Raw genomic sequence first — 6,000 nt, forward strand, 5'->3', positions numbered from 1 at the left:
CTGCCCTTCCCCAAGATAGAGGAGCCCCAATCCTGGACCCTGCCCAAAGCCTCAGTATCCACCTCTCCTCCTTTCCACCCTGATCAGGGTATCCAGGTGTTTGGAAGCTCCAGGCCCTGGGTTCTTCAGTCCTCAGAGCCACATCTAGTATGTCCTTAGATATGCATCTCCTGCTTTATTTGGAGGGGTCTTTATGACATTCCCAATAATGTTGAGGTGGGACAGAAAGAAGAAACCCAGGCATGTGGTGAAAGAGTGGTAACCCTGTGGAGAGAAGGGGCATATGCCAATGGTTCTGGAATTGTAGCATTTGACAGACAGTTTGGGGTCAGAGGAGTAGGAGGGTATTCCAATTGACCCAGCAATCCCATTACTGGGTATATATCCAAAGGACTATAAATCGTTCTACTATAAGGACACATGCACACGAATGTTCATTGCAGCACTGTTTACATTAGCAAAGACCTGGAATCAACCCAAATGCCCATCGATGATAGACTGGATTGGGAAAATCTGGCACATATACACCATGGAATATTATGCAGCAATAAAAAATGATGAGTTCATGTCGTTTGTAGGGACATGGATGAATCTGGAGAACATCATCCTCAGCAAACTGACACAAGAACAGAAAATGAAATACCGCATATTCTCACTCATAGGTGGGTGATGAAAAATGAGAACACATGGACACAGGGAAGGGAGTACCAAACACTGGGGTCTATTGGGGGGAAGAGGGGAGGGACAGCGGTTGGGGGCAAGCTGGGGAGGGATAGCCTGGGGAGAAATGCCAAATGTGGATGAAGGGGAGGAAGGCAGCAAAACACACTGCCATGTATGGACCTATGCAAATGTCTTGCATGTTCTGCACATGTACCCCAAAACCTAAAATGCAATAAAAAAAAAGAGTGGGAAAAGAGGGGAGCAGAGCAGTCTATGAGGTCCAGGACCTCCATAGGAGGCCCTAGCGGTGAATACATGCTCTCCAGGCACAGCTTCTGGCAAATTTAGCCTCAGCTCATCCTTCTTAGGTAAGCTGAGAGACAGATGGAGCGGGAGGACAGAGCTTCTTGGGCTTTCCCTGACAGCCCTCACCAGCAAAGCACGCTTGCCTTCCTAGAAGAATTTGACAAATTTGGGCCTAATCTTAGCTCTGTCATTTTTCAGCAGTGTGACTTTAGGTTGTCACCAATCTGTCTGAGCCTGTTTCCATATAGTTAAGGTGGGAATAATACTTTCTACATAGTTATTGTGAGGATTTTATGAAATGAAGCACCTGGACATTGCCTAAAACAGAGCAGGCTCTTGACAAAAGTGTTTCTCTTTATTTCAGCCCTGAGGCATGAAGGTTTTTCTTCTCATTTCCAGCTTTGCTCGATTTTCCCCACCTGTATTTATTTCATTTCACATCTGAGAATCAGAAAGTTAAAAATAAATGCACAAGGGATTGGAGGTGAGTAAATTGGAGACTGAATAAGTGCTAGCTCAGGTTTCTTCCAGCTGGGTTGAAGGAGGTGTCATGTTGGGTGAGGGGGTGTCACTGTGGAAGGCAGAGGCATCTTGGTGTCTTCAGGGAACAGAAGCATTTTCCATCCCTTGCGGAGCAGGAGCTGTGACTGTCCTTCGCAGAGCACCTGGGACCTCTGATTAGATAGACACTGCCCTGGGCCATAGGTCTCATGGGCTTCCAAAGGTCTTGTGAAGGGGGAGCTCCCCCACTCCCCACTCTGCCAACTCCAGGACTAAAGTGCTAGGCTGGGGAGTTAGGACAATTGTTGCCTCTTCTGCATGTAGCTCATTACTTGGGTTAAATTAACAGGCTCGCCTCTCAAAATAGACACTGGACTTAGTAGTATACACAACAGACCTCCCTTCAAAATCTATTTCTAGTTTTTGAAAAGAGTCAGGCTGACACTAAAAATGAAATCGGTTCTTTCACAGCATGTTGGACCTGTAGAATTGTTCCTAGCTCCTCTTTAAAGTGCCTGGTGGTTTTTCCTTCCCTATTCAATCTCTGTTTAACTATCGACATTAATATTTCAGAAACATTCGCTGGCCTGTGCATTGATCATACTTTATTCCCCAGGCTCAAAAATCTCTTTTATTGGAATTGGAATGCTTTGTGCAGTCTAAAATAGGCCAAGAGTTAGGCTAAGAGTCGAACACCACTGCCCTTGTAATTATCTTGTCATAGCCATAAGACACTAAATGTTTGCTCTGCAAAAGGCCAATTCGATTGTGACATTAAACAGATGTCATGATCCAAATGAAACCCAAATAATGGGTTACCAACCCAATCCAGTCATTTCCAGCCGGTCAGCACCCGAACATCTCTACCCACTAAGTCATAGTAACAAACAGGTTTATTTAAGTAGAAAAATGCAATGTTAAAAAGTTAGAAAACATTTATTGAAAACAGACTGCCTCCACAGTTGCACTGAGCTAAATTCTGTGAAATATCTGTGCATTCCTCAAATCCAGACGATTTTCTGTTCATGCCTGATTCTTCAGTGGTAGCTTCAGGGACATTTTAATAAGAAGATTCTACCTCAAACAAAGATATTAGGCTTTGGGGCAAAGCCTCATTAAAAAACACAAGTACATTTCCTGTTCATCGCTACAGAAAAAACCTTTCAGAATGTTTCAAATGCTCTCAGAAGCCTGGGCCGAGTTGCAAAGGGCCTAGGCTACCTCCTGCCCACTCTCCACAGATCTCTAACAGTCAGTTCTCTAACTTCCCTAGGGCCACTGAGGAGATCAGATGACCTGACCGTGTAGGAATCATGAGACAGAAGAATAATATTAATAAGTTGCCTAAGTGGGAAGGCCGGCTTCAAGGAAGGCCGACCGGAGCCACGTACAGGGCACACGGGGATCTACCTGGAGGAGGAACGGAATTTGTCTTTTCTAGTTCAGAAAAGACTTCCTGAGCTATTAGGAAACAAGCCCGTGATTAGTGCCTCGCCCTCGCCACTTTATTTCAGCCTCTTTAGTCCCCATGGAGAGCTGGGATGCAAGAGCCCGGCGCGCTCCAGCAGTCTCGCGGGGGCGCTGCATCCCGGAAAGCCACTCCCTCTCTCTTTTCCCACCTGTGTTTCCGTTTTCTTTGCCGAGTGTGAAACAAGCCGGCCACCCACCCGCCCCGCTCCGTCGCCTAGGTGGCTCCACAGAGCCAAACTTTGTACCTTCTGGGGATGGAGGGGGGGTCCCCCAACAATCGGACAGTACTGGCGAGCCTGCCCCGAGGAGGAGCGACAGGTGGAGCGGGCGCCCGACAGTCTCCGCCGCGCAGCCAGCGGGCCCTGGGGCGCGCCCACGCCCGAGCTCGCCCCCCGCGCCGCGGCCCCCGGAACGTCACCTGGGTGCTCTCGCGTCCTCCCCGCGCGGCCGGCTGGCGGCCCTGGCGCCCTTCCTCTCTGCGGGGCTGCCGGTCTATCCGATAAGCACGCGTGGTCAAAGGCTCGCAGCGGGTCCCAGCTGCGGAAAGGTGGGGGGGGGGGGGTGGTGGAGTGGGAGGGTCTCTGGGACAGGTCGGGAGCCAGTCCTACCTCCATTTCCAAAGGGTGGGTGAAGACCCAGGAACAGCCCAGCGCCGAACCAGCGGGGTTACCTTTGCAACTTGATCCAATCCGAGCGTCGGTTGCGTTGTGTTCTCTTCTAGGAGCGTGGGGTGCCTTCGTGAATAAAATCCGAGGGCATCTCTGCTCTCGCGGAACTTGTTTTTTCTTATTTTCAACTGCTTCTCTTGACTCTGGTAGTCACTAAAGTCCTTGTGAGCATTTGCAGGTGTTTTCAGCTAAGCAGTTAAAGAAACCCGACCTTCTTTTTATATGAACAAATGTTTATTGATGTACCAAAGGTTTAAAGGAAGGGAAGTGGGAAAGGAGGTAGGAAAGAAGAAACCTATAATACCACCAAGGGACTTGTTTTGTTTTCACAAGCTTTTAACCCACCCAGCACAACTGCTTGATAATGATCTTGAGCTTCATGCCTGCACCCTGATCAAATCTGCTGGCCTTAGTGGCTACTTAGTAAATAAGGTGACAAGGAAGAAGCTGGAGTTGGATCACTTCCTACCCAAAGGAACATCATACTATTTTGGAGACAGACAGCCTGCCCTGAATTCCACCGCAACTTTATCATTTACTGTTAGGCATATGACCTTGGGCAGGTACTTTAATGTTTATAATCCTCAGATGCTCCTTCGGTACAACCAGAATTGCGAAACTTCCTTCCTAGGGATGCCAAGAGGCTTCACTGGCTTGACATAAGCAAAAGCCCTCAAATCAGGCCTGGCATATAGTAAGTGATCAATATGTGGTCCCTATGACAATAATCATTATAGCACCTTTCAGAATCCTTCCTCCATCTATAGTATGGAGTGGCATGGCAAAATGTCCTGTATTTCACACTAAGTTAGAAAGATGAGAAAAACTTGAAAGGTTAGTGAAATTGGTTAAAATTTCAAAATTCAGCACATCAGAATTTTTAAAAGCAAGTCTAGAGTCAATGAGCATACATTTCAGAACTGGAAGTCACCTTAGAGTTAGTGTTCATGCAAAAAGACCTCATCTCTAAAATCTCTTAGAAAAACCAAGGAGATGTGAATGTAGGAGATTAAACTTAAAAAGAATTTGGATTTCAAAGTGAGAGATTTTGAAGCATCTCTAAGGAAAGAAAAACAAGAAGAAACACTTGAACCATTTATTAGGCTGATTATCTAAAGCCCCTCTACAATACCCTCGTGAAAAAGCCTTTCTATTTCGCCAATATTATAAAAATGCAGTCCACTATGAGTTTATACACCTTATGTTTTTTTTCCAAGTTAATATATTGAAGACAGGGATATTGGCAATGCCAATTTTTGCTACTTCAATTCGTTGTTCCAGTGATGGATAATGAGAATGATGATGCTGACAAATTCTATCTAATTGTGTACTTGAAATGAAGGATGAATAAATTTCTTTTTGTTCTTGTTGCCAAGTTGAAAAAGTGAAGAATACAATTTCTTTTTCTAGCCCAATATATTGTATTGTGTTTTATGGAGCACTGGTGGCTAAAAAGCCTGTGCTAGAGATCACTATTCAAGAAAATATTAGCATATGAGGTTTAATTGCATCTGTGCTTATGTATGACAATTTCCATAGATGTCAACAGAGGATATTTGGTCTCACATTCTGGTGCCACTTTTATGTGTACTTTAAAAAGTATTATTACCTTGTTTATTTTTATAATAATTAAAGGTACACAGATGGGTGTTATCCCATTTTACTAATAAAGAAACTGAGGTTAAAAATTAAAGTAAACCATAGACAGTGAAACAGAGGCTGAATCAGAAATAGAATCCCACCCAGTTCTCTCCCTGGACCTTGAGCTCTCTGATGAGGTCATGTTTTTAGATAACTGTAGGGGAGTCAGAATGTCCAATTAAAACCCCACCCCTCCCTGTAAAGTCCCAGCTTTTTTTTTCTCAGCTGGAAACTGGGAACTTTGTGAGACAAAGCACTTCAGGTTACTGGCAATTTAGGTCTTGGGAGGTGGCTTTGTGGGTGGCGCTCCTGCTGACCTGGTTTTGTCCCATTCTGGTTACAGACTTCTGGCTATGCTTATCAGAAAAACTTTCACTTAGTTCAAGGATTTTTGTGAGTTTCATTAATTCCTGTCTTATAAAAATAAAAGAGATTGGTGCAATGATTAACTCCACATGCTGATGAGAATAAGGCTTACTACGCTATGTGTCTATACCATGGACTGCAGAGTGCCCGCAGTGGGTCCTGATGTCTATTCCTTCTCATTAGGAATTGTTCAGGAATATCTCTGTACTGACTTGGCATGGATGTCTTCTGAGGACCTAGGCTGTTCTTGAGCTCCTCACTGGCCTGGGCTGGGGTTTTACTTGTCTCTGCAATCATTTCCTACTCAGCTTGGTCTTTGGCTCTGCACTTCCTTGAATCACAGCTTCTGAGAACTTAATCTTAATCAACTACTCCTATCAAAGCA

At 45.1% G+C, this 6,000-nt stretch overlaps 1 protein-coding gene across 1 annotated transcript in view; it reads right to left on the reverse strand.

Annotated features, from left to right (window-relative positions):
* The window catches only part of MCHR2 (melanin concentrating hormone receptor 2), a 64,808-nt gene extending 61,153 nt beyond the window's left edge, over nucleotides 1–3,655 (reverse strand). Inside the window, exon 1 of the mRNA XM_017971280.5 lies at nucleotides 3,549–3,655. The gene's annotated coding sequence lies outside the window, so the exon portion shown is untranslated. The remainder of the gene's footprint in view (nucleotides 1–3,548) is intronic.
* Nucleotides 3,656–6,000: the final 2,345 nt, after the last annotated feature.

This window comes from Callithrix jacchus, chromosome 4, assembly GCF_049354715.1.
Source record: "Callithrix jacchus isolate 240 chromosome 4, calJac240_pri, whole genome shotgun sequence".
Lineage (NCBI taxonomy): Eukaryota > Metazoa > Chordata > Mammalia > Primates > Cebidae > Callithrix > Callithrix jacchus.